Source organism: Talpa occidentalis, unplaced genomic scaffold (assembly GCF_014898055.3).
Source record: "Talpa occidentalis isolate TD23 unplaced genomic scaffold, MPIMG_talOcc4v2.1 talOcc4.7, whole genome shotgun sequence".
NCBI lineage: Eukaryota > Metazoa > Chordata > Mammalia > Eulipotyphla > Talpidae > Talpa > Talpa occidentalis.
In genome coordinates, this window is record NW_023605083.1 from 62579332 (window position 1) to 62592028 (window position 12697).

Sequence of the window (12697 nt, forward strand, 5' to 3'; positions counted from 1 at the left end):
CATCACCTCACACCCATTAGAACTGTTGGTATCAAAAAACCAAAAAATAAATATTGGTGAAATATGGAGAAATTGAAGCCTTTATGTTCTGCTGGTGGGATTTTAAGTGGTTCAGCTACTACAGAAAACAGGATGGTGAGTCTTCAAAAATAAAAAATAAAGAAAGAAAAATAGAATTAATATATGACCCAACAATTCCACTTCGGTATGGACCAGAAAGAATTAAAAGCAGGATCTCAAAGACTACCAGTGACACTATTCACAACAGCCAAAAGGTAGAAGCAACCCAAGTGTCTATCAACAGATGAAGGGATAAACAAAATACCACATATACACACATTGGAATATTATTCAGTCTTAAAAAAGGAAAATCTGACTCATGCTACAACATGGATCAGCCTTTGAGGATATTATGCTAAGTGAAGTTAGTCCATGACAAAAAAACAAACACTGTATGACTTCACTTACATGAGTTATCTAGAGTAATCAAAAATCAGAAGCACAAAGTAGAATGGTGTTGCCAGGAGCTGGAGGAAGAAGATAATGGAATTGTTATTGAATGGAAATATTGCATTCATTTTGTAAGACAAAGCAAACCATACATTTGTATCATAAGAATGTGAATATATACACACTATTTAGCTTGAAAATAGTTAAGATAGTAAAGTTTACATTATCTACATGTTACCACAACTTAAAAAAAATTGAAAGAGCCCACCACATTCCAGGAAAAGTAGAAAGTACAGTGAAATATCACTGTTAACACAGGTTTGTTAAGTTAATAAGAGTTAAAAGAATTCCCATAAAAATTCAACTAGGAAAAATATCAAATCATGGGTGAAAAAATTGGGCTAGACACCATCATACTGGTCACAGCAGATGACAATACAAAGAGGCAACCTTCATGATCTTGTCAGAAATATGAAATGACACAAAAATTACATATTCAGTCATTTACTTGTAATAGCAAGAATAAGGTACTTATATTAAATATGAAATAATCAGGATATATTTGACCCTGAAAAACACACTTGATGACATAGTGTAAAATGTGCTTAGGAGAGCCTTTGGCATGAGCAGCCTGTCAATCCATCTAACATACAGAATACTTGTGATAACAATGGTTACCAAAAAATACAATTATTACAGCTATTCAAACAACAGCTATATGATTGAATAAATATAATTGTAATGAACTAAGAAAAAATGCAGGAAATTGCAAAGAAAAGGAAAAAATTCTTCACATTTTAAATGTGTTTTATATCTAAAGTTGATACAAAGAGAATGTGAGGCTTAAAGAACCAAAAAAGAAAGAGAAAGGGGCAAATATGGGTGACAAAGGAGCAGCCAGGCCACATTTTTCATCTGAATTTTCTATCATTACCACTGCTCCCCATATAATCAATGAGGTGAATGGTCCATCTGTGATCACTTTCAGAGTCCATTTGCTCCACATGCAGAGTTAGAACAAAGAAATGAGAAAGGCACTTCAGAAACCAAATAATTTCTTCATGTTCTGTTTTAAAATACTATCTATACCTGTTGTGGCAGAAACTTTGCTCGCATCTTCCAAGTACCAGCCCTAAGCTCTTGCTCCTATCTACTCAGAGAAGACAATATATTTCAGGTTCTTAAATCTTTCCTTTTCTACATATACAATCAGTTTTTCCATTTACTTCTCCAGCTTTTCAATCAGACCTTTTATTATGCATTTGGCCTAAAAGTCTATCACTCTTTCCAAATGGCACTCAGCTGATGCATTCAAAGGAAGAAATACAGCCAGTCCATCCTCCTCACGCTGCCTCCAGAAAGAGAAACACAACTATCACAATCACACGACTTTACATGTATTTTATCAGTTCAGAGTCCAGTAGTCTATAGTTTGAAGAAACTGGCCATAAATTATTTAAGTAAATTTATTATCTTGATTTCAAAGCTTACTGACAAGCATAGGATTTTCACTTTCGAATAGACATAGCCCTTCCTTCCCCTCATTGCAGGGAGATGATATCCTAAAATCTGTCAAAATAACCAGGAATTTTAAAATCAAATTTGTGGAAAAATCTCAGAACAGTTGCCATTACTGTGGCACAAATTGCCACAGTACTAGGGTACAGATTGTATTGACCATACCATTTAGAGTCTCAAGTTCAAGCTAGTTTGTGTTACGTTGCTTAGAAAATGGGAAACATCTGTAGCTTAGGAATAATGGATCAGGAATGGGCTGGAATTACAGATTCCTGAGTTAGAGGAAAATTAACTCAAGAGAGTGTGATCAATCACAAAGACAGAAAGCAAGAAGAAACAGGCTGGGATCTACATTTTAGAAGGGAAACGAAGGAAGAGAAGTCAACAAAAAGGACTGAGGATATCTTTTTGAAAGTTAAGACAGTTAGGACAATTGGGTAAGAGACAGATTTAATATTGCCCCGATTCCATAGCCCAGGCCCCACAGTGTCTAAACTCTCATCTTCTTAGCATCTGTATGCTATAATACTAATGCCTCAACTACTTGTACAGGGACCCAAAGACTACCAGCAATCAAAATTTCCATCCAAGGGAGTAAGTACCCAGAAGCATAAGGTGGATAAATTTCTATTGAGGAATGCTTAAGGACAGACCCTCTGAGCCAAGCTGGTGTGCTTACAGCCTGTAGGTTTCAATCTCAGGCCAACAGAGGCTCTTCAAACTACAACTGCTAGAGGAATCCTCCTACTGTGAACAAGTACCTCAAAATAGTTATTACAATTATATTCCAAATGTTCAAAAAGTAGAGAAATAAAAGGTATTTTTAAAAGACCCAAACCAACTCTGTAGAGATGAAAAATACATGAAATCAGAAAACACTGAACGAAATCAACAGAAAATGTGACACTGAAGAAGAAAGGATTATTGAAGTGATAGAAATAGAAATTATTGAAAATTACCTTTTTCTGAGAGAAAAAAAGAAGAGGTAAGGTGAATGTAAAGAACATTAGTGAACCATAAGGAAATTTCAGGTGGACTTATAAGCTATATATTAACTAGAGACCCCAAAGAAAGCAGAAAAAATATTTGAAATATAAAGGCAAAAAAAAATCCAAATTTTTAAAAACTACAAGACCTCAGGTTCAGCAAGCTCAATGAAACCAGGAGTTCAAGGGGAACAAATGAACAAAAGAATATATTAATCAAATTTGCCAAAACATAATGACAAAGAGAAAGACTTTAAGGTTATCAGATAAAGGTACATGACACAGTGAGGCACAGGCACAAGATGACTTGTTCCTGCTCATCAGAAACAATGCAGACAAAAGACAGAGATCAAGATCTTTAAATTAATGGGGGGTGGGACTACCTGATCAATTTACAATTCCATACCACCTGAAAATGCTTCTCCAAAATAAAGGTAAAACAAAAATAATTTCAAAATTAAAAAGTTGAAAGAATTCATCATAAACAGACCTTGGACTGTAAGAAATGTTTAAAAATGAAATCAGCCAGATAGAAGGAAAATTACACCAGAATTACATCTTAGTCTTCACAAATAAATGGAGAATATCAAAATAGCAATTAAATGAGTAAATATTAAAAAATTTATTATAGAAATCTCTTTATAGTATAATTTACAAGTCATAAAATAGCAGGAAATTCTGCAAATCAATACCTAATCAGGAACTTACATACAAAATGTACAAAGAAGGCTTTCAACTCACAAAGACACAAATAAGCCTATCTTATGATGAGAAAAGACCTGAATATTCTCCAAAGAATATACAGAAAATACACAATAAATACCTGAAAAGACATTCAATATTATTTACCATTAAGGAAACAAAAATTGAGTTCAAAATGAGATGCCACCTCACACCCACTATAATGGACTATAATCAAAAAGACAAATAGCAAAGACTGCTTGAAACCAGCAGAAGGCTCCCTGAGGAGCCAGAGGTGAGCTGGGAAGTTCGCCCACGCCAGGCCCCTTCTGGCCTGCACTCCAAGCCCAGAGGGGGAGCGGGAACTCACCGCCAGGGCAGACTGGGCGCACAGGGAGTGAATCCCACATCGCCATTTTAGAACACGGACATTTCTTCAGTAAAGACTGCCTGAAACCAGCAGAAGGCTCCTGGAGGAGCCAGAGGTGAGCTGGGAAGTTCGCCCACACCAGGCCATTCTGGCCTGCAGTCCGAGCCCAGAGAGGGAGCGGGAACCCACCGTCGGGGTAGACCAGGTGCGCAGGGGAGTGTGTCCCCGCGTTGGCATTTTAGAACAGGGACCTTTCTTCAGTAAAGACTGCTTGAAACTGACAGATGGCTCCTGGAGGAGGCAGCGAGGAGTGGAGAAGTTCACCCAAGATGCCAGCCAGTCCCAGCAACACACTGTCCCAATGCATACTACAAATTAGAAAACAGACAGTAGGGAGTAGAAGACCCACACGCAACCTAGCAACTGCTCAGGAAAAAAGCACACCACAAAAAAAAAACCCACCCCCAGATTGCGACGACAGTAACTTGGAAGAACTTCTGAGCCTTCCAGAAAGAGAATTTAAAATTGCCATGATTAAAAAACTGACAGAAGTCATAAAGGAAAACAATGATAAGGGAAAATAATCAATGATGAGAAGAATGAAACTGAGTCCCTAAAGAGGGAAGTAAAAGAAATGCAGGAGATCAAAGAATTAATGGAGGCACTAAAGAACTCTGGGAAAAGCAATGAAAGCAGAATAGATGAAATGGAAGAACAAATAAGTACTCTTGAAGACACAGAAATAAAAAGAACCAAAACAGAAAAGGAAAGAGAAGTAAGAAGGAAAAAGACCGAAGAAAGACTTCAGGAACTATCTGACTCCGTGAGGAAAGGAAATATAAGAGTTATAGGAATACCAGAAGGAGAAGAGAGAGATGTAGGAACAGAGAAAATATTCAAGGAGATAACTGAAGAGAACTTCCCAAATGTGAAGAAGGAGCTGAAAATTGATATACAAGAAGCAAGAAGAACACCAAACTTCCACGACGAAAGGAAAAATACAGCAAGACACATAATAGTAAAGCTCCCAAGAATCCAGGACAAGGAAAAAATAATGAAACTGACAAGAGGGAAGAAACAGATAACATTCAAAGGAAAACCAATCAGGCTGACATCAGACTTCTCCGAAGAAACACTACAGGCAAGGAGAGAGTGGAGGGACATAGTCAACAGACTCCAAGAAAACATGTGCCAACCAAGAATACTCTATCCCGCAAAGCTCTCCTTCCTCTATGAAGAAAGAATAAGGACCTTCCCAGACAAACAGAAACTCTGGAATTTCATCACAACTAAAGCCCCACTCCAAAAAATACTACAAGGAGTTCTAAAGCCAGAACCTCAGAGGGACAAATAACAATGAAAGAAGGCCAAAAAAAAAAAAAAGTTATTGAAAGAATAAATAAATAAAATCAAAGGAAAGACAAACACAATGGCAAATACAGATGCTAACGTATCAATATTAACTCTAAATGTAAATGGTCTAAACTCTTCAATAAAAAGACACAGAGTTGCAGCCTGGATTAAGAAACAAAACCCAACCTTTTGCTGTCTCCAGGAAACACATTTAGCTACAAAAGATAAAAATAGGCTCAAAGTTAAAAGATGGAAAACAATCCTACAAGCGAATGGACCAAAAAAGAAAGCAGGAACAGCTATACTTATATCAGATAAAACAGATTTCAAACTCAAAAAGATAAAAAGAGTCCCCAACGGTCAACACATTATGATCAAGGGGACAATACTTCAAGAAGAAATAACACTCATTAACATATATTCACCAAACAAAGGAGCACCAAAATATATCAGAAAACTATTGGCATCTCTGACAACAGACATCAGAGAAAACACATACTTAGTGGGAGACTTCAACACACCACTATCAACAATGGATAGATCAACAAGACAAAAAATAAGTAAAGACACTAAAGCTCTAAATAAGGATCTAGAGCACTTGGGCTTAATGGACATCCATAGAACACTAAACCCAAAAAAAACGGAGTACACATTTTTCTCAAGCGCACACGGATCATTCTCCAGGATCAATCACATACTGGGACACAAGACAAACATCAACAGATACACCAAGATTGAAATCATACCAACCATCTTTTCTGACCATGAAGGCATCAAACTAGAAATAAACCATAAAAACAAGGCAAGGAAATCTCCTACCTCATGGAGATTGAAAACCACACTACTGAAAGACCATTGGACTAATGAGGAGATCAAAGAAGAAATTAAAAAATTCTTTGAATTGAATGACAATGAGGACACCAATTTCCTAAACGTATGGGATGCAGCAAAAGAAGTAATAAGAGGAAAATATATAGTAATAGAGGCTCACATCAAGAAACAAGAAAGAAAAAGAAACAACCTAATCTCGAAGCTCAAAGATCTAGAAAAAGAAAAACAAAAAAAACCCAAAACCAGTAGAAGAAAAGAAATAATAAAAACCAAAGCAGAAATAAATGAAATTGAAACTAAAAAAACAATCCAAAAGATCAATGAAACCAAGAGCTGGTTCTTCGAAAAAATCAATAAAATAGACAAACCCTTAGCCAGGCTCACAAAGGAAAAAAGGGAGAAAGCACAAATAAACAGGATCATAAATGAAAAAGGAGAAATCACAACGGACACAGCAGAAATCAAAAGAATAATCAGTAACTACTATGAACAGTTATATGGAAACAAGTTCAACAATCTAGCGGAGATGGACAAATTCCTACAACTCTACAATCACCCAAAGCTAGATAAAGAAGAAATAGAACACCTAAACAGACCAATTACAAGCAGTAAAATTGAAATGGTAATCAAAAACCTCCCCAAAATAAAAGCCCAGGACCTGATGGATTTACAAATGAATTCTACCAAACATTCAGAGACGAATTAGTGCCTATCCTTCACAAACTCTTCCAAAAAATTGAGAAGGAAGGGACAATACCAAACACATTCTATGAAGCCAACATTACACTAATACCAAAACCGAACAAGGACAACACAAAAAAGGAAAACTACAGGCCAATCTCCCTAATGAACACTGATGCAAAAATCCTCAATAAAATTTTAGCTATCAGAATCCAACAATGTATCCATAAGATAATTCACCACGACCAAGTAGGATTCATGCCAGGGACACAAGGATGGTTCAACATCCGAAAATCAATCAACGTTATCCAACACATCAACAAAAAGAAATATAAAAACCATATGATAGTATCAACAGATGCTGAGAAAGCTTTCGACAAAGTGCAACACCCATTCTTGATAAAAGCCCATGAAATTCTTGGGATACAAGGAACATACCTCAACATCATAAAGGCCATCTATGACAAGCCAACAGCCAGTATCATTCTCAATGGTGAAAAGCTGAAAGCAATTCCATTAAGATCTGGAACAAGACAAGGATGTCCACTCTCACCACTGCTTTTCAATATAATACTGGAAGTCCTAGCCAGAGCAATAAGACAAGAGAAAGACATGCAAGGAATCCAAATAGGAAAAGAAGAAGTCAAACTATCACTATTTGCAGATGATATGATAATATACATAGAGAACCCCAAAAACTCCACAGAAAAACTAATTCAACTCATCAATCAGTTCAGTAAAGTGGCAGGATACAAAATCAACACGCAAAAGTCAGTAGCCTTCCTATACACAAACAATAAATCTGAAGAAGAAGAAATCAAAAAAACCATCCCTTTTATTACCAAAACAAAAAAAAAAATCAAATACTTGGGAACAAATCTAACGAAAGAGGTAAAGGACCTACACAAAGACTGTTAAAAGAAATAGAAGAAGACACAAAGAAATGGAAAGACATCTCCTGCTCATGGATTGGAAAAACAAACATTATTAAAATAGCCATCCTACCAAAAGCAATATACAGATTCAATGCTATTCCAATCAAAATTTCAATGTCATTCTTCAAAGAAATAGAACAACTATTGATGAAATTCATATGGAATCACCGAAAACCCTGAATAGCCAAAGCTCTCCTGAAAAAAAAAAAAAAGAAGGGAATGGAGGCATCACACTCCAAGACTTCAAACTATACTACAAAGCCATAATCATCAAAACTGCATGGTACTGGAACCAAAACAGACACACAGACCAATGGAATCGAATAGAAAATCCAGAAATAAGCCCACAAATTTATGGTCAACTAATCTTTGACAAAGGAGCAAAGAATATGCATTGGAGCAAAGAAAGTTTGTTCAATAAATGGTGCTGGGAAAACTGGGTTGCTATGTGCAAAAGAATGAAGCTTGACCACTACCTCACACCATACACAAAAATCAACTCAAAATGGATTAAAGAACTTGACATAAGGCCTGAAACCATAAAATACATAGAAGGAAATATAGTCGAAACACTATGTGATATGCACATCAAAGACATCTTTACAGACACATCACCCAAAGCAGTGATAGTGAAGGCAAAGATAAACAGCTGGGACTACATCAAATCAAAGAGCTTCTGCACAGCAAACGAGACAATAACAAAAACAAAGAGAAACCCCAACGACTGGAAGAACATTTTTGCACACAACACTAATGATAAAGGACTGATCACAAAAATCTGCAAAGAGCTGATGAGACTCAACAACAACAAAGAAAATAATCCTGTCAAAAAATGGGCAGAAGAGCTAAAAAGTAACTTTTCTGAAGAGGAAAGGCAAATGGCCAATAGGCATATGAAAAATGTTCAACATCACTTGTAATCAGGGAAATGCAAATCAAAACTATCATGAGATACCATCTTACACCAGTGAGTATGGCACATATTAAAAAAACTAGCAACAACAAATGTTGGCGAGGATGTAGAGAAAAAGGAACTCTCCTCTACTGTTGGTGGGAGTGCAAACTGGTCCAACCACTATGGAGAGCTGTGTGGAGATTTCTGGACCTACTAAACATAGAGCTTCCATATGATCCAGCAATTCCACTCCTAGGTATTTACCCAAAGGACACAGAAACATCAATTCCAAAGAGCACCTGCACGCCTATGTTTGTAGCAGCACTTTTTACAATAGCTAAGCTTTGGAAACAACCCAAATGCCCAAAAATAGATGACTGGATCAAGAAGATGTGGTACATATACACCATGGAATATTACTCAGCATTCAAAAAAGATAAACACATGCAATTTGCAGCAACATGGATGGCGCTGGAAGGGATCATGCTCAGCGAAATAAGCCAGAAAGAAAAAGAAAAATACCAGATGGTCTCACTCATAGCAGGAATCTAGAAAACTTAAATAAGGGACCAGGAAAATGAATAACTATAAGAAAGTGAAAATCAAAATCAACAAAAAACTGTGAACCAGAGACTCTATGGGGGGTGGGGGTGGGGAGGGGAGGGATTGGGGTCAAAATAACGGGGTTGCAATTGTATGGGGAATATAAAAATAAAATTTATTTAAAAAAAAGACAAATAGCAAGTGTTGATGAGGATGTAGAAAAATCGGAACCCTCAAACACTGGTTATAATATAAAATGAGATAGAAACTGTGAAAAAGAGCCCAGCAGTCCCTCAAATATTACATGAAGTTTCCATATGACCCAGAAATTCATTCTACTTCTAGATAAGTACCTGGGAAAACTGAACATATGTCCACACAAAAACTTGTATAGGAATGTTCACAGAAGCATAATTATAATAGTTAAAAGGTGGGGAAAATCCAAATGCCCATCAACTAATGAATGGATAAAAATTAAATGTGGCATTTCCAAACAAAGAAATATTTCTGGATGATTAAAGAAATGAAATAATGATAAATGCTACAACATACATGAGCCCTGAAAACCTCATGCTGAATGAAAGCAATTAGTCACAAAACAAAAAAAATTTTGTATGTTCCCATTTATTTGAAATTTCCAGGAAAGGTCAATCTATGAGACAAAAAAGTAGATTAGTGTTTACCAGGAATGTAATAGTTGTTGGGTTTCCTTTTGGAATGATGAAAATTTTCTCAAGTTGATTGTGGTGACAGTTGAATAACTCAATCAATCAGAACCATTAGATTTTGTTCCTTAAATAGTTGAATTATATGTGAAGTGTATCCCAACAAAACAATAATGATAGGGTTTATTACAAAGGTTAAAGCAAAAGAAAAAAAGAGAGGGAGGGAGAAATGCAAATATACTGTTGTAAGTTCTTTACACAATAAAGATGTATGATGTCACTTAGAAGTAGCCTCCTATAAATGCTGAATCATCACTAAAAACAAAGCAAGCAATTATAGTTAATATGCCAAGGAAGAGATAAAATCATAAAATGCACATATACAAACAATATACAAAGAAAAGGATATATCATAAGCACTTAGTGTAAGATTCCATTTTATATCAGACTACAGAAAATGAAAACTAACCTGTGGTTACCAATAGCAGATCAACAGTTGACTTAGAATGACAAGGGCTAAAATGGAAGTGTTTCAGTTTCAAAATAAATGACAGTGACAGATTAATAAACCTTTGAATAAACAAGAATCTATGAGTTCATTTTAATATAAGCTAATAAAAGTTCAGCAAGAAATTTATTCACACAGACTCAAATACTTTCTCAAAAAATTCTTCTTCAGGACAAAGAAAAAAACAGTAACTTTACCATAAAAAAATCAGAAGACACTACCTTAATCAAGGGGTCCCAGTAAATATCACCAGAAAGCAGGACAATCAACAGAATGTGCCACCTGATTGGACGCAATGAGAAGAGTATGGCGTCACTTTTGTCAAATATTCCTGTCAAAGTTTCAAAGTCTGAATTTAATCAAAAGAAAACACGGCACACACCCAAGTGGAGTGATAATCTACAAAATAACTGTCCTATAATCTTTGAAAGATCAACGTCATAAAAGAAAAAGCATGTTCCATGTAAAAGTAGACTGAGAAGAAACAAGATAGACTCATGTGAACTCAAACTGAATCCTTTCTTATAAAGGATGTTGAGACAACTGGGGGCAACCTGAGTGGGATCTGAAATTTAACAGATAGTAAGATAACGAGCTTAATTTCCCAACTCTGATGGTGGTTCCATAATTATGTGGAAAAATGTAATTATTTGTAGTCAATACATTGTAAGTAGTTGAGGCTATAAGGTCATCGTGTCAGTAATTTACTCTTAATTGACGGGGTGAGATAAGTTTTCTTCACACTTCCGTACTGTACTTGGAACTTTGCTGTAGTCTGAGAGGAGGGCAGAAATCCCATCATCTAAAATAAAATGTATTTAATTGGAAGAGAGTGTGCTTGTGTCAACAGATGTAAAATAGACGTGCTCAATAATAAATTTAATTTAAAACAATTTTTTAATCTGATTAGAAGTTGCTGCTACAAATTACATGACCATCCCAGACACATATGTGCCTGATTTTAGAAAAGACAGGAAAAGATGTCTCAGACAAATAGCAGAGTCTAAGAGGCAAGTTGCCAAAAGTCAAATCGGTCTTTTGAAAAAGGAGAAGTCTGGATCACAATAAACAGTTCGGGCAGCATCGCAAGTTTTGCTATATTTTCAAAAGCTAAAGAAATGTTATAATATTACAGAGATATGTTGACATTCAAAATTAAACAAAGAAGACGGCAGATGCCCTGGCTATGTGGTACTAAGAACTTCTGTTTCCAAGATACAGGAGAAAAGTGACAAGGTACCATGGTCTTTGAAGATGGTGGGTTATGAAATTTCTTCTGCCTACCAGTGAGAATAATCTCTTCCAGATGTTGTTTGGCCCACAATGTGCTATTCAAAAAATATGAAAGTCTTGTTTATTTTCAAAGTTCAAGCGCCAAATAAGAAACCTAGTTTCCTTCACTAACCTCTAATTAAACTGAAGATAAAAGTCAGTCTTTAAAAAAAAATCAATATACAGCCAAAGTCTAGACTTATACATCCTGCCCAAAGTTTTGAGAGGCAGGGAAGAAAAAAACCTGTTGAATACAATCCTCCTATCTACTTTGCCATAGGAAAAATAATGAGGCACTTAATTTCATTTTCTTCCCTGCTCCCAATATACACTGCTCTTCCTCAGTGAAGTCCCTTTTGGAAATCTCTTGTTCAAACAGACTTCTCTGAAACAGTAAGTAGACAGGGAAATCTAAAGAAAACTGGTATTGTGCTAGAGGACAAATTGTTCCCAGCTGGGATGAGGATAGGTAAATACCGTAGTTTCCTGAAAATTCACCTATATGACTGTGCCAACTCGAGAGGTCAGTAAGGGAAGACTGGCCTTGTTCCTTAATATAACATATCTGAGTAACATTTTAAATATCATCACTCTTTTGAAGAAATCAGGAATGTGAAGCAAAAGGAATTAAATAACTCCGGTATTGGCAATGATAACTAACTATGAAGCCAAAAAAAGTGCCTTCCCTAACTTACAGGAATGATGTTCTAATTCCTGTATTCCTTTTATGAAAGGGTAATTTTAATGTAACAATGGTAGCTTTTTAAATTATTGTTGAAACTGTTTATCACTACTACAGAAAATAGAAAGAAAAAAAGGCTTTCTGATAAACTGTGAAAAGATAATAAAACCACAAAGTAGCCACAAAGCCCCTGTGCCTGAGGAATGACCTAAAAACAGCTGTGAGGCACAGCTTGAAAGACTTCAAGCCATCTAACCATCAGCCTAAAAGATATTGCCCTACATGTCCAGAAAGCCAGTGGGAAATCCAAATATGTAGGGACTGGAG

General features: G+C 35.9%; 1 protein-coding gene across 11 annotated transcripts in view; it reads right to left on the minus strand.

The window, feature by feature from the left end:
- LPAR1 (lysophosphatidic acid receptor 1) overlaps positions 1 to 12697 on the minus strand; it is a 132120-nt gene that overhangs the window by 77432 nt on the left and 41991 nt on the right. For 2 of the 11 annotated variants that reach the window (XM_037494665.2, XM_037494661.2), the window contains exon 1: positions 469 to 527. The exons of the other annotated variants lie outside the window; for them this stretch is intronic. The gene's annotated coding sequence lies outside the window, so the exon portion shown is untranslated. Of the gene's footprint in view, positions 1 to 468; positions 528 to 12697 lie in introns of those variants that run through there. 11 annotated transcript variants of the gene reach the window in all.